Raw genomic sequence first — 25,484 nt, 5'->3', positions numbered from 1 at the left:
ATTAATTTTAACTAACACATCCTCAACCAACTCATTAGGATATTTATTTGTTCGGTCAACTAATTGAATTATTATCCCAATTTCTTTTAATGGATCTAGGTTCAGAGAAGCATAGATAGATTTAGATATTACGTTGATTAACGCTTCTAAGTCCAACATGGCCTTTCTAATCAAAATATTACCTATCTTATAAGGCATAGTAAACATACTTGGATCCCCGCACTTCAGTGGGAGATTTCTCTGTAGCACCGCTGACACGTTCTTCCCCACAATAACCCTTTCATCTCCCCTCAGCTTTCTTTGGTTGACGCATAAATTTCTGAAAAATTTTGCGTACTTTGGCACTTGTTTGATTGCATCTAGCAGGGGAATGTTGATCTCCACTTTGTGAAATGCCTCCAAGATCTCTTTCTCCTTATCCTGCTTCTTCGGTTTTTCCAACCTGCTAGGAAAGGGAGGCGGGTTAGTCTTTACTGTAATGTGGGTCCGGGCGTACCTTTGGACCTTTGCTGCTTATGTTTTCTGCCTCCAGCTCTTTCTCAATTTTCTCTTCATCTTTGTCCTTTGAAGTCACCAATTCGGGTTCTTGGATTTCTCTCCCGTTCCTTAAGGTCATTGCATTTACGTTTTTCGGGTTCAATTCGGGTTGAGATGGCAACTTTCCTTGAACTTGGGACTCCAGGCGATTGATCGCCACTACCATCTGACTTTGCATTGCTTGTATCTAGCCCATTTGACTTTGCACTGCTTGTATCTGACCCATTTGACTTTGCAAGTTAGATTCCATCTTTTGTTGAAATTGTGCTTGGCTAGCAATTAACTATTTCACCATTTCTTCCAAAGATGGCCCTGAGCTTAGAGGTGGTGGTGGTGCTAGCCGAGGTTGGTATTGCTGATGATACCCTTGCTATCTATTCGGTGCAAAATTGGATTGTCTATTTCCTCTATAATTGAGGTTAGGGTGATCTCTCCAACCCGGATTGTAAGTGTTCAAATACGGGTCATACGGCTTTCTTGGCGCGAGCGCGTGACCAGCCATGTTTACTTGTTTCATACTCTTTTCTTGAATCATCGGGCACATCTCTGTAGAATGACCCGTGGTAGCGTAAATTTCATAGACCTTGGCCTGCAGTGCACTCCCTACAGCCAATTTTCTAACAAAAGATGTTAACTCCGTCAATTGCTGTTGGATAGAGAATATTTCTACTTCATTCACTATGCATGTCGGGACATCCTCCCTCGTACCAAACTGCTGCAAATTATCGGCCATTCCTTCAATTAACTCCCATGCTTCTCGAGAAGTCTTGTTCACTAACGCCCCTCCACTTGCAGCATCAATTATACTCCGGTCTCTGAAAAACAGCCCCTCGTAAAAGTATTGGATGAGCAGTTGCTCGCTTATTTGGTGTTGAGGGCACTTGATGCATAATTTCTTGAATCGCTCCCAATAATCATAGAGCGACTCTCCTGGATGCTGTTTGATACCCCGCATATCTCCTTCCTTAGGCTTGCGGCTCGAGACGCCGGAAAGTATTTGTTTAAGAATTTTTTCTTCAACTGATCCCACGTGGTCATACTACCTGGGGGTAGGTAGTACAGTCAATCTTTCGCAGAGTCCTTCAGAGAGAAAGGGATTGCCCTCATTTTTATTTGTTCTTCTGTAATTCTCGGGAGTTTCATGTTGTTGCAAATGACATCAAACTCTTGCAAGTGCTTATAAAGCTCCTCACCTGATAAACCATGGAAAGATGGCAAAAGATGAATTAGACCAGATTTTAACTCAAATGGGGTATTATCATTCAAACTTGGAAAAGTAATGTATAATGGTTGCTGATTTAAATCAAGAGCAGCCAACTCTCTCAATGTTCGTGCATTAGTCATGGTAACTTCTTTTCAGTTCGAGTTACTTGAAGTATCACCAAGTGAACGTGTCGCTTCAACTCCCGAATCAAGTTTCTGATATGCAGTACTAGATTGTTCCTCCCTGAGCTGTCTGGTCTCTTTCCGTGTTCTCCGCGCAGTCTTCTCTAGTTCGGGGTCGAAAATTAGTTCGCCTGTACGAGAAGAACGAGGTATACACTAGAAAAATACCAGAAAATTAAAACAAGAATGAATTAAAAAAAAAGAAACAAATAACTAACGCCAATCCCCGGCAACGGCGCCACAAATTGACAAGTTGTCGATGCCTGTGCAATAATAAAAATAAATCTAATTAATAGTTAAAGTAATCAAAACTCGATTCTAAGTACTGGAGTAGGGATTCTAGGTATGCAATGGGTTACTTGATTCACCCTATTCTCGAAGAGTTTGCTTAATCCGATATACCAGAATGGGACCGCTTATTCACAAAGAAATTATTGATTTGTAGAAAGGGCGAGTAAGGTCGTCTCCTCAGGAATTGGAGATATTTGTCTTTTTTGAAATCCAAAGTAACACGGGAGGTGTTTTTGTATAAAAGATAACAATTAAATCAGTTCAACTAAGAATAAATAGCTAACTAAAAACTAAATGACAATTTACTAAAATTAGATTAATAATAACTAAAGGTTTAGTCAAGAAATAACTTCAACAATGGTTCACCTAATTGATCATCAATGCAAAGGCAATTCCAATTATTTACTAATAAATAGGTTATAACTGCCAAACAAGTTATGACAGTTAACCCTTCCTTACTGTGTCGGTGATTAAGGTACGTCCGTTAATCACTGCTCTAATTGAGAAATAATCCTAGGTACACCCGTAAAATTTAATTCTCCAATTGCCTTATGTATTAGATGAGCCCTATTCTAACCAAATAACGCACTATCAGAGTTATTTTAGATTAACCTGCGTATTCCCCTGACACAAACCCAATCATGCCAGTTGTCACTATTTCAGAGTAATTAAACAATTACGAATTTAATGCTCTAATTGACAATAGGTTACCAAATTAATTCGACATCTGGATCCAGGATAATCAATTAACTAAATAACCATAAGTACTGCAATCAAAGAATATGCAAATGCCAATAAATAAGAGAAATAAATAAAATTAATTCGATCTCACAATTTTTAGATGAACCAAAGCCTCCGTTGTTCCTTGACTGGAAAAAGGGATTTAGTTCATCCCTGATGAGGAAAACCCACACAAAGTTGATGGAACATATGCGGCCATTGTTTTCAATTCAGATGCTGCAATTCGTTGGAATTAACGACAGAATAGCAAGACTACAGAGAATGACTAATTGGTTCCTGCTTGTCCTGACATACGAAGGAAAAGCTTCTCAAAAGACGAAAAGGAAATGTCAAAAAGGAAAAACTAAAAGTAGTCACAGTTGTCTCCTATATATCCTTATCTAATTCCCTACTTCTTCTTTTCGGCGCTCCAGAGGAAAAGGAAGACTCCTAGGCTTGCTTGATCTCCTCTCTCTTCGGGAATTGCCAAAAGAAGAAAAGTTCCTCCTTTTCTAAAAGTGCCCCTGGATGCCGTATTTGCCCCTGGCATAAGGAAGCAGAGTTGAATTGTTTTCCACCGTGTTGATTGCTACTAAAACTTTTTTCCTGATAACTGTCAAATTTGCACTTGTTCTGGTATTTTTGTTCTACTCCCTGTAATAAATACAAATTTTCAGAGGTGAGTAGAATCTGACAATTAATCCACATTTGATAAGGTAATAGGGAAAATTAATTATAAAATGAATGATAAAATTGCAGCCTATCAGTCCCTTACTTTTATTATTAGTGGTTGAAATCAAATGAACACTTTTTGTTTGATCTTCTTTCAACATTTTCTCTTCCTCTACACAGTGTCAGATGAAACATCTCCATGATGTACTTTCTGATATTATCTTTACCACTATATTTCATTGGAACTAGACATGTCAAGAGCGTACTAATTTCAGCCTTTTCATTCTTGACTAATCTTTTTTTAATGTTCTGAAAGAACTCCTTAGCGGTAGCTATCGTTTCTGACATTGTTCCTCTGAATGCTTCTGAAACATTCTTTTTTAATGATCATCAAATATAAATAATTTAATCTGTAACAGCCCCACCTTCCCCTAAGGCGAACCAAAGGGGTTAGCGGACTGCCTGCCCAGCTCTCGCCAGGACTAACGAGCAGATACACGCGATCTCAAACGTTTCGAGAAAGTAAAAGCGCGCTCAAACAAGCCACAGGTAACCAAATAACAAAATTTTAAAAAAAACGAAAACGAAGAATGTGCCTAGAACAGTGGAATCCGGCCGGAATCTGGCCGGATTAGCGGCCGGATTCTTGGCCGGATACTGTCCAGTGGCTAACTTCCGGATTCAAAAATTTTCCCAAGCAATCCGGCCGACAATCCGGCCAGTTTCCGGCCGGATTCAATCCAGTGCCCTTCAGTCGAAAAATTTCCTTTCGCCGTTTGAAAGCCGAATTGATCCGAAATCCATCCAAACATCAACCAAACATAAATACAGTGAAATTCAACATTTACAAGCCAAAGCGGGATACCAAAATATCCCATAAGTTCATACATGTGCAATTAGCCAATTACAACCAACCATTGGTTGAAACAAAACACTTAGGGTTTTCACCCTCAAGGAGCTATTCAAAAGTCATTTACATGAGCTCAACTTGACAACCAACTAGCACAACCTTTCTCAAAATAGTCATTTTCCTATAAGGAAAACAAATGGAACGGAGTGAGCTAAAGCTCAGTGAGTTACTACCACATAAGCAACAAAGATCACTTAAGCATAACCTTTCATTTCAAGTACACAATTAAGGAATAAAACAAATCAGTAAAAGGATACGGATGGCTCTCAAGAGCCCATTTCCACGCTTATATTCTTGATCCAATCTCATTGACTCTCCGTCAACGTTTATGAGTACCAACCGTAGAACCCACTTCACTCCCATTCCTTCCACCAAACATACCCCAACCGGGCCCGCACTCCAATCAGTAGCTTTTGGTAATACTCGAGTATACCGGAACCAAGAGTCTCATTACTACAAGATTCCCCCAGTACAGTCCCCGTGGCACGTCAATATTCACGACCAAGCCCTCGCCGGCTCGATCCAATTGACTACCTACGGGGTTGAGCTCAGTAATACAGTAAGGCCGTTGGACATTCGTCCAAACGACACCAAATCAGTTTCAATCATTTTCAATAGCCATATTAGCCGTCAAGGCATCAAATTCACATATACCAAAGCCACATTGTAACATTTAAGTGAGTAGTATACTCACTAATCAATTCAGTGCTATTTCATGCACTTCCGTCAGGAGAATGTCGTGAACCACCGTCACGCCCTAGAACACGTAAACAAATGCAATGAGACTCGATAACGAGTCACAAAACAATGCCAATCACAACCCCAATAGGGTTTTGCAAACATATACAAGCATTATAGCAAACCAGAAAATCAGGAAATTTAACTCATTTGACCCAACAACAAAAACAGTTTTGGTTTCCAAATGCGGTAATGGCACAAAATGCGCTACGCTCATCGGATGAGGGTGTAAGACCCACCGTCTCGAAGCTAAAAGACAGGGTTACAACAATGTAGAAGGCCACTCAGTCCAAATCCTAGCACAACTAGGTCAAAAATGCAGAAAACCAAGCCAGAACCGTAATTACAGGTTCCCAAATCACACAAAACTGTAATTCATCCAACTCAGTCTACACAGGTCCAAATGCATTGATTCCAAAGGTGTATGATAGCTAAGACATCAAGATACATTTCATCAGAAGACACCAACATCAAAATCCAAACCAATTCCAGTCAAAACAGACGATTACAATCGCAGATCGCACATTCTGATCACCCAGAACAGCAACAGTAAAATCGACATATCTCACTCTACACTACTCCAAATGTCCTGAAATTTTACAGCCACCTCAACCACATCAATACCTACAACTTTCATGTTTTGAGCAAAAGCCAATTCGGCCTCTAAGCCTGAGATACAAAACCCGACAGAAAAGGGGGTTGAAGAACCCTAACTTTTCTCATTTCACTCCAAACCCAAAATTGGTTGCCTTTATCACTAATTCACACCTGCTAGAGTCTTTATAAGCCATTGCCAATCATCAAAAATAGCCACAACATCCCATTCATATTAAACCAGAAAATTCCTCAAAAATATAAAAACTTCACCAAATCACTTCAAATCAAGAAATAAATCACACATTCCGTCACTCAAGCCACCATTAGGCACAAAATAAGCATCATTAGATATAAGAGGATGTTCAATCATCACTTACCAAGTAAACAAGAGAAGAGGAGTTGCAGACCACCTTAGCTCTTCCAAAAACTCTACTAAGCAACTCACTAGCACCTAATGGAAGGCTTTTATGGAATAGAAACTAGGTTAGGCAAGTGGTTTGGAAGATTGAGCTATATGGAAGCTTGAAATTTGAAGCAATTCTCTTCCTTCTTGAGCTTGAGGAATTCGGCCACCAAGGAGTGAAAATAATGAATTTTTGAGGTAATTTTTAGATATTTAACCACTTGGTCAAAAGGTCAAAACAAAAGAATAAAAATCATAAAACACCACCAACCATCTAATGACACATGGCATCTCATTAAATGCAATTCAATCCTTTGGTCACCTCTCACATCAATCACCTCACACTCCTCTACTTATCTCTTAACACCCGATAAATTTTACACAGTATCCGAAACTTAACCTTATTGGCCGAATTTTTCCTAACTTTTTGCACTAGTGGGGCCCACGTCCATAATCGATCCGTAATTTTTTTAAAAAACTACCCAATGCTAGAAAAATCATCTAAAAACTATAATTACTCATAACATCCACCAAGAAAATATTCCTAGGCCAGAAAATGCAGAAAACATGCTATTAAAGGGGAAAACCTAGGAAAATTATGAGGGAAATTACGGGTTCTCACACTCTCTCCCCCTTAAAAGAATTTCGTCCTCGAAATTCCTTATCATAGGCTACTCCGGGATTACATTGAGCATTTTACTTAGTTACCAAATCTGTACCCCCTTCACGGGCCAGGTTCAGTAAATTCTTACCTTCCACGTCCTCTAATGGGTCAAAAACTTGATGTTGTTCTAAAGAGTACACCCGAGAGGACACTTTCGATCCATCCTTGTCCCCCTTCGACTGGGCAGGGTTGGTCGTAGTTGGTGGCAGAGTCCCTTGCCGCTCGCGCAGGCGAGCTGGACAGTTAGCAATTTGATGTTCGGCACTCCCACAGAGCAAGCATTTTCCTCCTTTCTTCCAGCATTTGTCCTCCGAGTGGTTTAATTTTCCGCAATACCCGCAGGGTCCGCGTGCTGTAGAAGCCGAGCCTCCTCTTGACGAGCTTTCTTGTGACACTCCCGGCATCCTTACTCCTCCCGTTCCCCGCCCAAACTTGGGAGGGGTACTTTCATCCCCCTGCCCCGAACTACTTCCAGGAAATCCCCACTTTTTCGCCTGGAAGTTTTTCACTTGGAGCCTAGCATTCTCTACTCGTTGTGCCTTCTCCACTGCTTCGCTGAAGGCGTTAATTTGGGCTGCCGCAAGGTCCTTCTGGATTTCTATGTTCAGGCCCTAGACAAATCGCCGTATTCTTCGTTGCTCGGTCATGATGAGTTCGGGCGCAAATTTGGATAGGCGGGTGAATTGGCTCTCATATTCTACCACAGTTTGAGCTCCTTGGCGGAGTCGAATGAACTCGTCCTCCTTCCTCTCCTGAACTAGAGGAGGGAAAAACTTCGCATTGAACTCTCTGATGAAGTTCACCCAAGTCCTAGGTGTCTGTTCTCGTTCCCACTTCTGTCGGATCACGTTCCACCAGGAACGGGCCGCCCCTTCAAGCTGGAACACGGCAAACGTCACCTGCAGTTCGTCAGAGTAGTGTAAGGCTGCAAATATATCAACCATCTTTTCAAGCCATCTTTCGGCAACGTCTGGGTCGGGTCCCCCAACAAACTTTGGCGGAGCGAACTTTTGAAAGCGTTCGAGAGCTCTATCGTCGCTCTCGACATGATGGCCAGGGTTTCCGGGGTTTCCAGGGTTAGGGTTTGGGTTCTGGGCTTGTTGCTGCACTACTTGTGCAAGCAAGTTTGTCATTTGCTGCATAGCAGCAGCTATTTGCACATTAGGGTCGGCTCGTGGTTCAAAATCAGGTCCAGTCGAGGTTTCCCCCGTACCCCTAAGCGGTGTGGGTTGTCTAGTTCCGCGCCCACGTCCCGGACCACTCCGTGTACCTTCCATGAGTTTTACTTGGTCTAGGCAATAATGAGCACAATGCATGTAAGTAACACTCAAAAGTAACACTCAAAGCACTCACAATAACACATATTTATACAGTCCAAACAGGATCACAAACGTATATATACAAGCCAAGCAAGATCAAGCCACACACATATATACAATCAGTCGAGTCAAGTACAAGCAAGTCAGAAACAAACATAGACGATTTCCCCAATGAATGGCCTTACTAGTTCACCAAATCCTTTCTAACCTAGGCCCTCATATCTTTCGTATCCGGACGCAAGAATCCCATCTAAGATAATTCACAACTCGAGCCGACCGGTCCCAAGAGTAAACCATCATTATTAAAGATTCCTACCCGACATACATACCTAGCTTCCTCGAGTCCCATGCTAACGATTCGTACACTTATCACATGCCCGGTTCATAACTTATGCTCAAACGAGCACTTAGACATATTCATGAAATTAGGACCACAACACCACTTGGCCCAGTCTCACTCCACGCAGAGACCACGCGAAGTGGCTCTGATACCACCTGTAACAGCCCCACCTTCCCCTAAGGCGAACCAAAGGGGTTAGCGGACTGCCTGCCCAGCTCTCGCCAGGACTAACGAGCAGATACACGCGATCTCAAACATTTCGGGAAAGTAAAAGCGCGCTCAAACAAGCCACATGTAACCAAATAACAAAATTTTAAAAAAAATGAAAACGAAGAATGTGCCTAGAACAGTGGAATCCGGCCGGAATCTGGCCGGATTAGCGGCCGGATTCTTGGCCGGATACTGTCAAGTGGCTAACTTCCGGATTCAAAATTTTTCCCAAGCAATCCGGCCGACAATCCGGCCAGTTTCCGGCCGGATTCCTGGCCGGATTCAATCCAGTGCCCTTCAGTCGAAAAATTTCCTTTTGCCGTTTGAAAGCCGAATTGATCCGAAATCCATCCAAACATCAACCAAACATAAATACAGTGAAATTCAACATTTACAAGCCAAAGCGGGATACCAAAATATCCCATAAGTTCATACATGTGCAATTAGCCAATTACAACCAACCATTGGTTGAAACAAAACACTTAGGGTTTTCACCCTCAAGGAGCTATTCAAAAGTCATTTACATGAGCTCAACTTGACAACCAACTAGCACAACCTTTCTCAAAATAGTCATTTTCCTATAAGGAAAACAAATGGAACGGAGTGAGCTAAAGCTCAGTGAGTTACTACCACATAAGCAACAAAGATCACTTAAGCATAACCTTTCATTTCAAGTACACAATTAAGGAATAAAACAAATCAGTAAAAGGATACGGATGGCTCTCAAGAGCCCATTTCCACGCTTATATTCTTGATCCAATCTCATTGACTCTCCGTCAACGTTTATGAGTACCAACCGTAGAACCCACTTCACTCCCATTCCTTCCACCAAACATACCCCAACCGGGCCCGCACTCCAATCAGTAGCTTTTGGTAATACTCGAGTATACCGGAACCAAGAGTCTCATTACTACAAGATTCCCCCAGTACAGTCCCCGTGGCACGTCAATATTCACGACCAAGCCCTCGCCGGCTCGATCCAATTGACTACCTACGGGGTTGAGCTCAGTAATACAGTAAGGCCGTTGGACATTCGTCCAAACGACACCAAATCAGTTTCAATCATTTTCAATAGCCATATTAGCCGTCAAGGCATCAAATTCACATATACCAAAGCCACATTGTAACATTTAAGTGAGTAGTATACTCACTAATCAATTCAGTGCTATTTCATGCACTTCCGTCAGGAGAATGTCGTGAACCACCGTCACGCCCTAGAACACGTAAACAAATGCAATGAGACTCGATAACGAGTCACAAAACAATGCCAATCACAACCCCAATAGGGTTTTGCAAACATATACAAGCATTATAGCAAACCAGAAAATCAGGAAATTTAACTCATTTGACCCAACAACAAAAACAGTTTTGGCTTCCAAATGCGGTAATGGCACAAAATACGCTACGCTCATCGGATGAGGGCGTAAGACCCACCGTCTCGAAGCTAAAAGACAGGGCTACAACAATGTAGAAGGCCACTCAGTCCAAATCCTAGCACAACTAGGTCAAAAATGCAGGAAACCAAGCCAGAACCGTAATTACAGGTTCCCAAATCACACAAAACTGTAATTCGTCCAACTCAGTCTACACAGGTCCAAATGCATTGATTCCAAAGGCGTATGATAGCTAAGACATCAAGATACATTTCATCAGAAGACACCAACATCAAAATCCAAACCAATTCCAGTCAAAACAGACGATTACAATCGCAGATCGCACATTCTGATCACCCAGAACAGCAACAGTAAAATCGACATATCTCACTCTACACTACTCCAAATGTCCTGAAATTTTACAGGCACCTCAACCACATCAATACCTACAACTTTCATGTTTTGAGCAAAAGCCAATTCGGCCTCTAAGCCTGAGATACAAAACCCGACAGAAAAGGGGGTTGAAGAACCCTAACTTTTCTCATTTCACTCCAAACCCAAAATTGGTTGCCTTTATCACTAATTCACACCTGCTAGAGTCTTTATAAGCCATTGCCAATCATCAAAAATAGCCACAACATCCCATTCATATTAAACCAGAAAATTCCTCAAAAATATAAAAACTTCACCAAATCACTTCAAATCAAGAAATAAATCACACATTCCGTCACTCAAGCCACCATTAGGCACAAAATAAGCATCATTAGATATAAGAGGATGTTCAATCATCACTTACCAAGTAAACAAGAGAAGAGGAGTTGCAGACCACCTTAGCTCTTCCAAAAACTCCACTAAGCAACTCACTAGCACCTAATGGAAGGCTTTTATGGAATAGAAACTAGGTTAGGCAAGTGGTTTGGAAGATTGAGCTATATGGAAGCTTGAAATTTGAAGCAATTCTCTTCCTTCTTGAGCTTGAGGAATTCGGCCACCAAGGAGTGAAAATAATGAATTTTTGAGGTAATTTTTAGATATTTAACCACTTGGTCAAAAGGTCAAAACAAAAGAATAAAAATCATAAAACACCACCAACCATCTAATGACACATGGCATCTCATTAAATGCAATTCAATCCTTTGGTCACCTCTCACATCAATCACCTCACACTCCTCTACTTATCTCTTAACACCCGATAAATTTTACACAGTATCCGAAACTTAACCTTATTGGCCGAATTTTTCCGAACTTTTTGCACTAGTGGGGCCCACGTCCATAATCGATCCGTAATTTTTTTAAAAAACTACCCAATGCTAGAAAAATCATCTAAAAACTATAATTACTCATAACATCCACCAAGAAAATATTCCTAGGCCAGAAAATGCAGAAAACATGCTATTAAAGGGGAAAAACCTAGGAAAATTATGAGGGAAATTACGGGTTCTCACATAATCTCTCCCGCCTTTTCTCATCCCTCTTTTCATCAGAGGTACTCTGATTTGTAAGAGATGGAGGAGAATCATCCCTTAACGCAAGGTCGAGATTCATTACTCCAAATACTATTGAGAGATTTTCTTTCCAGAACTTGAAATTTGTGTCATTTAACATAGGAATATTATTAATATTGATAGTAATATTTGTAAGGTCATTCGAAACTGAACAGAAAATATAAAATAATCAAAACAAAATCACATACACCAAAATAATAATAAATTCAAATAATGGTAATCCTATCTCAAAATATTGATGTTCCATTAATATTTTATTTTTGGACAAAAAATATTAACTTCTAAGTGATATATTAGTGCCGTAATAAACACTAAAAATAATATGTCAAAAAATAAAATTTTCTTTGGGCCAATTTCTAATTCACATAAAAAATCTAAATAATTATCACGTGTTTACTACCACAAGTGCATATGTAATTTTGTTAAACATTAACTTTCCTTTGATCCGATCAATATTCATAAAATTACAAGTATCCAACTAATTATATTCTAAAATAAATTAATTTTTATAAAACAGGTCACTTTGGTCGCATATTGTTTCAATTAATTTATTCTAAAATATATTTAATCATACCAATATTCAAATTTAAAATTTTACAAATTATACAAAAATTTTGATCAAAGTCAACTTTGGTCAACTCTGGTCACAACGTGGTCAACTCAATCAAACCAGTCAAATCTGGTCAAACCAATCAAATGGATCAAAACTTATTGGACTAAATGTTCATATCCCTAACTTGATCCAATTTTATCATTCAAACTCAAAATTTTCTTGAAATCCATAAATGTCTTATAAGACTATGGGCCAACATTTTGGATTTTATAAGATTTAAATGTCTCTTTTAAATTTATTAAGATTTACTCAAATTAGAGAAACCCTAATTTTTTTAACATATATACATGCATGTTTATTCTTGAAAAGAAAAATAAAAAAAAGAACAGACCAAAAAATCCAACTTAAGAGCAGAAATATGAAAGCCGAAAACATGACTTGCGCAACCAATCAGTGGACATAATTTCGGATTCGTACCTTGACTTATGTAAACAATCACTGAACATGAAAATTGTATCATGACTTATGCATCGTGTGGCAGAATCCACCAAATCATATTCATTTGTAACAAAAAAAAACAATAACGAAGCGACTTTACCAACAACATAAACAATTAAATTACTGGATTCATGTGCCGCTTCGATTCATGTTCCAACACAAATTGAATTCATGCATATATCCACAACCGAATTCACGAGGCATATAAATTTTAAACAATTGGCCCAGAAATCATACACAATTGGCCGATTCTTCACAAATATAAAAAAAAACACAAATTATTAAATCCAAATTATTCCTTAATAGTCAACCATATCTAACTCTGATACCACTTGTTATGTGGTTGTTTATATTACCTTTGATGAAAACCATCATCTATTAAATCTAAAATCTTTATGGTAATTATTAAGAAAATTAACAATAAAATTGCGGAAGCATACCTGAATTCATGTTGACTAACTGGTATTTGAATTCTTAGAGATTTTGGGGTGGCCTTTCAGGTTAACATGTATTCGCTAATCCCTTGAAAGATGCCTTTTGTTTCTCTCTGGTATTTTTCCTGACGACAGGATATCAGGGAAGAGCTATTTTAGTTGTACTAAAAATACGACAATAAGAATACATGTGACTTAGGGGTCATAACCCTATTTATAGATAACTTTCCTATTATCTTTTGGATTCTTATTTCATCCCATCATAGAAATATAAATTACCCTTAAGACTCTACATATTAAAGGCCCACATCCAATTAAATACATTAAAATCTAAATCATAATTGATCACTTTAATTGGACTAAATCTTATTTGACAGTCTGTAACACATCATTATTCACGTATAAGTCCAACATTGGATTAAGGATCCAACATAAAGAATTGAAGATGTTGAAACTAAAAACTACGAAAATCTCAGAATATTGATCCAATCCTTTAGAAGTCTCTTCAAGTTTTCTTTTGGGCTAAAAGAATGAAAAAAGATTTGGCCAATGTATTTGTATATTAGGTAAAATACAATAAATCCTCCTGTAGTTTTGCTAAAAGATAGGCAGCCCCCTTATATTTTGAAAATATTCACATAAACTCCATATAGTTTAAACTAGAGTGAAAAATGGACGGAATCCACATGAGTTGACGGCAATTGCTGCCCACACGAGCTAGAAGCGCACCACTTGTCGAAAAACATCAATAACAACTGAATATCACATTTGTGTGCCAAAACTATAGCTTAAATTAGATATGTGAATCTAGGGCAAAGCGCCAATAGTCTCTTGGGCTATTGGTACCATTAAAGTCTTGGTGGGAGTGAGAGGTCAACGATTCAACCTTTTATCCTACCATATACTTGCTACTTAATTATGGCTGCCACTTTCAAGTGGTTTCCTCGGATGGAACTCTGTCGGTTAGACTCCCCTTCCCCCTAGGTTATGCTAGAGTAGGTTATACAAATGTTATTGTTGCAATAAAAAAAAGAACCTAGGGCAAAGCCCTTGAATCTATTAGCAGTGTGAGAGAAACAGACCTGATAGCTTGAAGGTTGATTGAGGTGATATGCAAAGGAGGAATGGCAAGCTCTAACATTGATACTGGAGGATCGAGGGATTTGAGATATCACTAGAAAAGATGCTACTACAGGAACAAAGCAAAAATCAAGATCGTGGAATTAGAAAACCTGACAAAAGGAATGTTGTACTATGTTTGCGAAAATGAAACTTGTTCGTTCTGGTTATGGTGCAATCCGATGAGAAGAGATAGAGCCACCCATAAATATACTTGTCAAAGTCCTTCAATGGGCTGGGAAGGCATGGCTAATTTTGGGTCAAGGATGAACAAATGTGAAGGTAATTTGGTGATGAGCCATGATAAGGCGCTACAGGTAATTTGTTAAAAAATGAACAAAATTGAAGGCATAGTGGGAATGATGAAGATGATGCTATGAGTATGTTTATGGGTCTATTGCTTGTCTTAGATGATACTAGTGCTATAGGCTTTAGGATGTATTTTAGAATCTAGATATGTGTGAATATGTTCATGTGATGAAATGATAACTTAGTCTTTGTTATGAACTTTTTCATTAACATATATATAAAAGAGGGCATGCCATGCCTCAAAAGGGTGCTTGTGTTGCTGATGTGGCGAAATGTGGTTGGCTAGCGAGTGTTCGTCTAACTTGGTTTCTAGTGGTAGCTTGCCTTTCTTATATTCCCATTTCATTTTCTTTTCCATTCATTCTTTCTTTCTAACAAGAAGACTAGACTGGATGACTAAGAAGATTACAAGCCAAAGAAGAGGAGAAGAAAGGGGAGAATGGCTGACCCACGTTGCATCAGGTGTGATTAGTCAGGTTGAATGACAAGGGGTTGGTCTTGGGCTCAATGATGGGCCAGTGAAATTATAATTTTACCCTTATTGTTCCCCAAATTTTACAAATTCTATTATAAAGGATCTTTTTTTTGAATGCCCTGTGAGTTTAAAATAGATTCCACCATCCCTGTACAAGCCTGACAAAGAACAACTTTCTACTCCTTTTTTGATTAAGAAGCCTATTGGAAATTTGTTCGTACAAGAAGTGGATGAATGTCCATGTACTGCCCATCGGATTTTGGAGATATCTGCATTATGATTGTTGGTATTTGTGCTGCCATTGCTATTTTGCTTTTTGCTCATTTATTCTTGGTTTATTGCACTGCAGAAGAACAGAGCAAGTATCTCTCCTCCATCTTCTTCTTCGTAGGCTTTTCTTCCTCTTGATCATCCGCATCTTCCTTCCCCGCCTTTTTTTTCTTTTTCTTTTTTTTGTGAATATTGATTGAACAAACAAGATTGCTTCCACCTATTATTCTATGGATCTTAATCTTGTTGGGAACTTTCATATTAAGGTATGCTTGAACTACTCTACACTTTGCATGGATGAAACCAATAAAAAACAAATGAAGTTCAAAGGAGTTAGCTGAGGTGAAAATTTCCTCTTTATTTTTTTTTCTATTTTGTGCCCAATTTCCATTTTTTTCTTTCTTAGCTATACATGAAATTTATTTTTTTGTCCTGACAGCTGCCACTGAGATGAAAAGGGGAAATAATTGCTAAGAAAGTCTTTAGGTGGATTTTGTTTTTCTTCATATGTTAATTTCTTTTTAGATCAGTTTTTATTCTTTTGATTTTATCTGGTAGTTATTGAATATTTTCTTTCTTTTTTTTTCAGGTTTTTTGGTTGTACAAGTGCTTGCTTCATGGTAACTGGTAAGTATACGAAAGAATTAGTGCGTTCTATTTTTTTCCCTCCTTTCCATTTCTTTCTTGACTACTCACACTTTTGTTTAGAGTGTTTTTTTTGGAATGTCATTCTCATATCTTGCCTAATGGAATTTTTCTTTGATGTCCAATGTTTTGTGTGGTTAGAAATTTAGGATCTACTACATAATTGTTTATCTTCATTGTGCTCAAAGCTGCATGTGTTTCAGTGATTACTAAGGTTCCAAGAATTTGATATTTTTCTCTCTTTTTTTCTGCTTTTGGAGTTTAGTTGTTTTAGTAGTTGCCTCGTTTGCATTGCTAAATCACTATTGTCCTCTTAAAAAAAAACTTCACAGTAGCCAAGAGGCGTCCCCTCAAATTCTGATTTTGGGTTTTGCTTTGAAGTGTAGAGTGTCACCTATTATCTAATACTGGATCTGTTGCATGCATGGTCTTAGTTTCTTTAATTAATGATGTGCTGCTGAATCTGTAGTTTCCAAAGCCGTATCATGTAAGTTGTAATCTTGTTTAAATTGATTTAATAGTTCTATTCTTCTCACAGGTCCTTGGAATCATAAGCATTAAGAATAACTTCAGCATGAGGCAATTGGTGCATGCATGGATGATTTCCTATTTCAGTTTTGTCTGTGTTCTCATACTAATGGTGCTGTTATATTCATCATCATTGGCTTTTTTTTTTATCTGCAGGTTCTGCTCTTGGTTCGGTGAATTTCTAGGTGCTTTTCCTGCAGCTCCTGTAGTTAGGTTTTGTCTTTACCCTTTTTTTTTTTGTGTTTTTGTACTAATGATACAGCTTAGTTGATACACATTGTTTCACTGAAAAAGCTATAAGTACTGGAATATCTATCTCATTCCACTGAAACTACACAACATTTGCCTGGTGGTTAGCTTTCTCAGCCATTAGATCTATGCATGACTTTTAAAGGGAAAGCATTAGCATTAGCTCACTTTGCAATAGTATCTGAGGTCTATAGTCTTGATTGTTCCCCTCTAAAGACTCCAAGAATCACCAAAAGCTGAATTTACTCAAGATTATTGTTTCTTCCTTTTTTTTAAGGTCTTTTCATCTTTCCATCTATGGAGTCCTTTAAGTTCTTTAAAAGTAACAAATGGTCAAAGTTGAAATGAACTACAAATGATGAAGAAACTTGAATATTTAAGCACCTAGAGGCACCACCTGTTTCTTTATATTTGACTTTTTCCTCTTCGTCTTATGCTTCTTTGACACGAAGATCTTAACCTTCTCTTCAACTGACTCCTACCATGTGTACAAGAAGTTAGGAAACTGATTCTTCCAGTGACAAAAGTAAAATTCAACTTTCCTGGCATTTTAATTTCTGATTGCCAAAAGAAGGAAATTGATGACTTGAATTAGTATAATCTGTTAATGGTTTGTTCACTTTGAATTAATATAGATAGTAGAACCAGTGATTTGGATGGAAACTTAGAAATTGCACAACTCATTAATATCCTCCATATGGTCAATATGTTTATTTCTGCTGAGGCTTTACATGATGACTAATTGGATGTGGAAAGGTGTTCTTTAGCAATTAAGATTGCTTGTTTTGTCTTTGGAGTAACATGTTTATCAAGTGAGATTGACTTTGACTGTTCTTTTTTTTTTTTACTCTTGAAAAATTGAGAAACATGGTTGTTCTGGATCTTTGAGTTTTAAATACAAGTTTTAGCAAACGATCAGCATTAGCAAGATAGAAAATATTTGTTATATCTAATATGGTCTAGACCATGCTGAGTTAATAGATATAATATTATGAGTGTCTGATTGGATTCCTTAAAATGTATTAATAGCAAGGATTTCACGGATTTCATTATTTGACTTTGTTCAAAATTCCATCAACTTGATAATTCTTAGTTCTTCATAAATTTCTTATGCAAGTCTGTTCTCGTTTCTCTTAAAGTCTCATTATGGCATTTGCTTGTATAGTTGTGTTTTGACTTGTAGTTTTACTATTCAATATTGGCTATTTGTTTTATGATGAAACTTCAGACTACTTGGAAGTTTGGTGGTCTACCTTGCATCAATTTTTTTGGAACTGTAAAGTATGATAGTATATATTTTCTTTTTACTAATAAAGAAAATAATAAGATACCGACCTTGTATAAATTTGAGGAATTCCGGATAAAATGTTTTGCACTGTGGTTTTAAGGCTGTAAATATTGGCCAACATGCAGTATAAAAGAAAATTATGTCATATCCTCTTTTTATTTTTGAGTTGCTTATGATGTTTATAGTTTGCTCTGGTGGACAATTATAGTATAATTAAGTGGGTGGACAATTACGTCACATCAATTAGACATGATTTCGTGGACAATTACGTCATATCATTTTTGAGTTGCTCTGTCTCCCCTTCATGTACCACTACCTTTTTTCTTTTGTTTTTCGTTTTAATATAACCATCTCTATGAGTGGAATTTTTTTTACAACAATGTCTATATTTTGTATATAATAATGTAATGAAAAATTGTTCATTTAAGCTATTGCATGTTTTATATTGTGTAATTGAAGATTGTTCATTTTTTCTTTGGCCACACTGGTACAGTATGCCCCGACCTATGAAATGTACAAAAACCTTTGCCCCATACTTTTGCCTTTAGGGGTGATTATATGGAAAAAGCTTGTCTGGCATATAGGTGCATAGATAGACACTGAGTTGATATTCCTGTAACTAAAAAATGTTAGATTAAAATGGAAGGGGCAATGATAAAAGAAAAAATCTTAGATATATTTTTTGAGAATATGGTAAGTGTTGCTAATATTTAACCGTATGAAGTGACTTTTTGCAGTACCACTCCATTTTATTAACAAAACTATGTGTTTATTTATGTAGGAAGCAGAATCGGCCACCCTTGAAGCATTATCAAGGTCAAAGCCTGGAAGAGTATGACACAGGATACTAGATTTTGCACTAACAGTAGCTATATGATCTCTGTATTACCTGCTGTAAATGTATATCAGCTCTTGATGCATTATATCTCACGTGGATGGTGTTATCATGATATTTTTGTTTGGTTTAAAATCTTGTGTAACTTGCTGAGTTATTTTGTGCCAAGAGTTTGACCATCCCTTTTGCTACTGATGTATTGAGAAGATAGAATTATGGCCTATATTAATAATCCTCCGCTTTTTTTGGTCAAATGCAATTTATCCTACTAAGGTTGATATGTAAGCACAGTTTCTTTTCATTGAATTTCTTAAGTTACAGGCTAATGAAAACCTTTATGATTATTATACGACAAAGTCATGCGTTTTTCGGTCTTTGGGTTAGTTTGAAGATTCTAATAATAAGGAAAGCTGTGATGCAATACAACACTGTGCATTTCTTTTCTTTTTTTTTAATTTTTTCCCTTTTTGAGCTGGAACAGGTTTGATATGTAATGAGAACCTCTAAATTGCAGTCTACTGGTCTTAAGTTTCATAAATGGGGACTTTACATTATCTCATGCACTTGTCTTTCCTTTTATGGGATTCTAGCTGTTGACATGCATCAAATGATAAAGGGTAGAATTGCATCAAGGCCTGTGTAACTTCCTTTTTTCCTTTTTTGTGTGTGTTAAGTAGTTGACCATCCCCTATGTTATTGATGTATTCAGAGGATACACCCTGCATTAGTAATCTTCCTTTGTTTTTGGTCAAATGCAGTTTATCTCACTAAGGTTGATATGTAAGCACAGTTTCTTTTCCTTAGATTTCTTGAAGTTACAAGCTAATGAAGCCATTTTGGTTATTGTATTACAAAGTAATTGGTCTTTCTTTGCGGCTTTGGGTTAGTTTGATGCAATTACGAAAACAGTGGATTGGTAGTATCAGATTCTAATAATAAATATGGCCAAGCCTTGATGCAATACTATATTGTGCTCTTTTTTTTTTGGGCTAGAAAGTCACAGGTTTTGGTGTATATAAAAAATATAAGGCAGCATTACACGGCGATATATTATTTTCAAACTAATGACATTACCATTACTATCCAATTAGTCAGCAAAACAAAAATGACTATGTCATTTAGCAATCAGGCTAAAATTGTGGCTTCTCTTCATTACTTAATAAAATTATAAAAAATAATCACAAAGATTTTAGTGCACATTTATGTAACTCTTTATATTTAATATCCCACTTTGAATAATAGAATATTTTTGGGCAAGTCTGAAAATTACACCGCGCGAAGCATGGTGTTCTCCTCCTAGTTTTATGGAAATGAAGAATGCAAATAATTGCAATTCTAGAAAGTCATTGGGTTATGTGTACAAAAGAACTAATAAATGTATATTGAAGCACAAAATGTCTTTATAAAAGGAATAGAAAATAAGCTGCCTTTCATATTGTCATAAAGATAGTAACATATACAAATTAGATAACATATTCATGAAGAACACAAATTCGACTGATCCAAAGGACAGAAACTAAGATTGCTGTTGACAGGTTTTTCAACCACTCAACAACATGTCTAAGATAATCAAATGGATTAATTCGGAATACAAAAGTGGTCAATACTCTGTTGACAATTAGTCTAAAACAAAACAAATGAAGCTCTTAAATAAGTCTAATTCATGATCAATTTTTCTTGGATCTCTTTTACTTTCGAGCAATGGCGGTAGTAGATTGATGATTGCTGCAACTTGTTCCAACATCACGGTTGGGCTAAGAAGAAGAATGAACTTTTGTGCTTGGAACATGAGAAGAAGTAGTGGATGCTACTGCTGGGTGTCTTGTTGCACTTGTTATAAAGGTCGTTCCTATTTGGCTCTTATCCTGTTGTGTATACACACATAAATAAGGGCATCAAATCTAGTTAAAGTTAGGACTGAAGGAAAATGTAAGTTAAAAAAACTATTAAGTGCATTTGATCTTATACGGTTTGGACTTGGGATGAGGTGGATTCTTGCATGTCCTTTTATTGTGCCCTGATTTAAGGCACCTTCTGCAAATAAATAGTCAAGCCTTTTCTCGAGGCTTTCTGGGGATCTCTAGACTCTTTAGCACCTCTGCACCTAAGTTTTTTAGGTCTACCAAGCTGTTTCTTGACAATCAAAGGCATCAACTTTTGCATTCCAGTATCAATTCATAACTCCTTAGAAGGAATTGTGCCAATGTTGAAATTCTATGTTCTCAAGTAAGCCTATGTGATGTACCAGTTGTCAACATATTCTTCTACTTTTAATCTTGCCTTTTAGAGTACAGCAATAGCATGAACACATGGGACCCTATCTATTGAAATTCTTTACATGTACAAGTCCTGTTGAAAGATCAACCACTTTAGTTTTGTTATAACCATCTACCTTGTAAGAGTAAGCTCCGTCAATTATGCAAACACAATGTCTAACTTGAATCTTATACTTCTCAATTCTTTCGGCAATGCTAGGACACAACTGGCCCTCATACTTCTGTATTCTACTTCTCTTCACAATTATCCTTGTCATCATTTTTCTCCTAAAGAACTCAAGCAAAGTAATTATTGGCTCATCTCTTGCTTTTAGAATGTAATTGTTGAAAAATTCATTCAAGTTGTTAACAAAAATGTTACCCTTACCAGATGTGTTATAATGTGTTCTAGACCATTATTTGCTTGGTATCCTCTTCAGCTAAGTAGCTGCAATTAACTTCATTCTATCCTCAGGATTAGCTCTTTCCAGATTCTCCATTGCCCTCTTGAAATCCCACACATTGGTTGATGACGCAATAGCCCAGAATTGTTGCCTGAGATCATGTTTCTTGTACCTTAACTTGAAGTTGTCAAACAAATGTATTAGGCAAAACCTATGCTCTGCCCTTTGAAATAACTCTTCAATAGCATGCACCAAGCCTTTTTATCTATTAGAAATGAATGTGTAAGGAACTTGATTTCCCTTAAGAATGGAATGAGCCAGTAGTAGAAGGGGAAGATCTTCTTGATGATCATACAGCTTCTGGAAATGATAATGGGCCTATTAATGGCCATTTCAATGCTGAAATAGAGTTCCAAAAAACTAGTTTCCAATTAAAGGTAAAGAAAAATTCACTAATTTCAGAAAATTCAAAGAGGCACTTGTTGAGTGGAATATTAAAGAAGGGTATGAGGTATTGCATGACAACAATGATAGTTGGAGATTAATTGCTAAGCGCAAGACAGGGTGCAGTTGGAGGATTCATGCAAGATGAGTTCAGGGGACTACCACATTCCAAATAAAGACATTGAAAGGTAGCCACCATTGTGGAAGGGACTACTCCAACAGGCATGTAACTTCCTCTTACTTAAGCAAGAAATTCCAAGACAAGATGAGAGATGACCCTAATTGCAGCATAAGTAGGATTGTGAACGATGCTAGAAGAGCCTTTTAAATAAGTAACAAGCAAGCATATAGAGCTAAAAGAAAGGCCAAAGATGACTTTCGGGGTAATGATGCTTAACAATATGAGAACTTGTAGGATTGTATAGCTATAGTAAAGTCAACAAATCCTAACAGCTACATAGCTTTGCAAATTGAAAAGAGGACACTTGAGCAGAGAGCCATGCTCGAGAGGATATACTATACTTTGGGTATACTGAAGAAGGTGTCGATGGTTGTTTTTAGAAAGTTCATTTGGGAGTCAGCTCTTCATTGTAATGGGAAGAGATGGAAATGAGAATATATTCTGATTGTTTCATCATTTTCTTCCTATATATGTCTCTCTATTTCTATTGTAGGCTACTTTCCCTTGGCTACTCTAGGTGCTGATATAGGTTGTTGTTTATGGGGCTATTCAGTTTGGTGCTACTATCTAAACTACTATTCATAGATTCTCTCAGGTTGGTATTGCTCTTCGGGTTACTGCTACTCCTTTGTCCTGCAGTGTGCAAATATGTTTTCATCCCTAAGAAATTCAAAACCTTATTTTAGCCACTTAGGATCACCACCTTGGCCTTATCCTTCATTTTCAACACTTGAGGAATTGGAAGTTGAACTCTAACAGAGTTTGCTAGGCTCTTATTGGAGTTATTTCCTGTAACAGTGCTTTGCCCCTGAGAAGCCTCAAACTGTATTTGCCTTGTTGCCTAATGTAGTATCTTAGTTAGGTTCAACTCTTGTATTTGTTGCTTCCTTGCAGAATAGCTGCCCCACTTACTCTTTTGCAATTATCTTTGTCCTTTCCATAATAGTTTGACCCCTTCTAATTGAAGGTTTGTCTAATTTCTTCTTTATTTCTTCACTTCTTCAAGTCTGCTATCTCTTGGCTGTGCATATCATGATTTGGAATGGAAAACCATAATTTTACAAATGGCACTTTCTCAATGGTGCAATACATTCTTAGCAACTCAAATGGTGATAAAATATAAGGGTCATGATCCTTAAATAAATATCCTCACGCCTAGGTTTCTCTATGAAAGGCTCACCATATTGCCTGTGAAGTTTAATTTTTCAAAGTTTGACATTGTCTTTCACCTGAATTACATAAATAATTACATTATCTATAACTAGCTAAGCACACAAGCCATCAACTTAAAAATAATAGTCATATAATCAAACACATTGAAAATTTTAAAAACAGTCAAATATAATTATCTATTCACTAGTACAGTAGTGTGGCCTACATAAGTATATTCTAAATTGGTATGGACCACATGAAAGTGTGTTACAATTTTTCCATAAAACATTCATAAGAGCTTAGTTTATTATGTAGGCAAAATTCTTAGCAACCAACGTAATTTCCCCACAAGCTTACAAGTAGATAATCTTATAGGCACGCCAAAATCCCAAAAATTTTCACCAACAACATATACGATTTTCATCAATACATGAGCAGATCTAAGTCACAAAACCCTTGAATCCTTAAAATAAAATTTTCTTGATGTATAACTCCAGACCTAAATCATAAAACCCTAGAATCCTTAAAACAAAATTTCCTAATGTATAACTTTAGAGAAACCCTAAACTTTAGAGAACTAACACAATCTTCATTTCTTGTGAGATTCTGAGAAACTCTATGCTGATGTTTGTTGTGAGATTTCCTAGGTTCAAACTTTGGAAATTATCTTCCTTGATCGGAGACTAGACCTCTAATTTCTCTACGATGAGATATTTTGAAAGAAAATATGTGTTGACCTTGGTCGATCAATCCTTGGTTTTGATGATTAACAAACTAAAATGTAGATTTGGGCTAATGTTTTTATGTGAGCAATTTGTTAGAACAGATTCTTGTGGCACAAAAGAAGAAGCAAAAACAGGGCACTCATGTGGGACATCCGAAAGGAAGCTATCGGACGTCCGAAAGGATGAAGAACATCAAGAAGGAAACTCTGTCGGACGCTCGTGAGGAAGCATCGGACGTCCGAAAGGATCGGACGCACGCATCGGACGCACATCGATCGCATCGGACGTCCGAGAAATTTCGCAAAGATTTGATGACTCTCTGACGACGTTCGGACGCAGGGTTCGGACGTTCGACAGGTGGTTCGGACGTCCGACAGGCTAACGACTAGTTTTGACAGCATTTAATATTTGACCGTTGGAGAGCCTTTCGGAGCCATTTCTCACCTTCTATAAACACCCCAAAGCACAAGAAGACACGAGACTTTTGCCAACACAAAATACAAGCTTACAAGTGAGATTTTTGAGTAGAAAGATTCTTTGTTGGTTGTATAAGGGGTTGGGGAAGTTGGGTTGTGAGGTTGCTCAAGTGAAGGTTATTCTCTAGGAGGAGTAAAACCTTGGTGAAGGTGAACCTATCACTTGAAGTGGTAAAACCTTGGTGAAGGTTGCCTCATTTGTATAAAATAGTTCTTAATTGGGTGAGTGATCTTTCAAGTGTAGGCTGTTGAGGGTTAACTAGAATTGTTGTAAAACTCCTTGGCTCAACCAAAGTGTGTTTGGGGTGAGGAAGGAGTGAGCCTTCACTTGTACATCTTGGTTAGCATCGCCATCAATTGAAGAGGCTATTGGTTTGATATTTGGTTTGCATTTCTTATCCTTTCTCTTTAATTAAGTTTTCTTTATTGTGCTTAAATTTGATATATCTTTGTGCATCATTGTGAATTTGTTTGTACTCATTGGGTTGCACCGGGCACTTACAATTGGTATCAGAGCTTGGTCTCCTTGAGACTAAGCTCAATCGGCTTGGAGTAAAGATCATGGCAACCATAAAAGTTTCTTTTTTAGAAGGGCAATCTATTGATAGACCACCTATGTTTAATGGTTCTCATTTTAGCATGTGGAAACAAAGAATGATGATTTTCTTACAATCCGTTTATATTGAATTATGGTATGTGGTAGAAGATGGTCCTTATGAAGCCAGAATAATTGACTCTACCACTAATTTGAGTAGATTAAAGACTAGACAAGAATTGAATGAAAAAGACAAGAGATACCTTTCTTTGAATGCCAAGGCCATGTGTATATTGTACAATGCATTAGATGTAAATGAATCTAGTAGGATTAAAGGTTGTAAATCAGCTAAAGATATTTGGGATAAATTGTGTGTATTTCATGAAGGTAACCAAGATATTAAAGAACAAAAGAAATCTTTGCTTGTTTCTCAATATGAATTTT

At 37.4% G+C, this 25,484-nt stretch overlaps 1 non-coding gene across 1 annotated transcript; it reads left to right on the top strand.

The window, feature by feature from the left end:
• The first annotated feature begins 1,400 nt into the window (after positions 1–1,400).
• Positions 1,401–1,509, top strand: LOC113694367 (small nucleolar RNA R71). The gene has a single exon (XR_003449324.1). It is a non-coding gene; the product is annotated as a small nucleolar RNA R71 (small nucleolar RNA).
• The last annotated feature ends 23,975 nt before the right edge of the window (positions 1,510–25,484 follow it).

The sequence above is a fragment of the Coffea arabica genome, chromosome 2e, assembly GCF_036785885.1.
Source record: "Coffea arabica cultivar ET-39 chromosome 2e, Coffea Arabica ET-39 HiFi, whole genome shotgun sequence".
Classification (NCBI taxonomy): Eukaryota; Viridiplantae; Streptophyta; class Magnoliopsida; order Gentianales; family Rubiaceae; genus Coffea; species Coffea arabica.
Note: the sequence above shows the minus strand (reverse complement) of the source record. Positions and strands in the feature narration are given on the sequence as shown.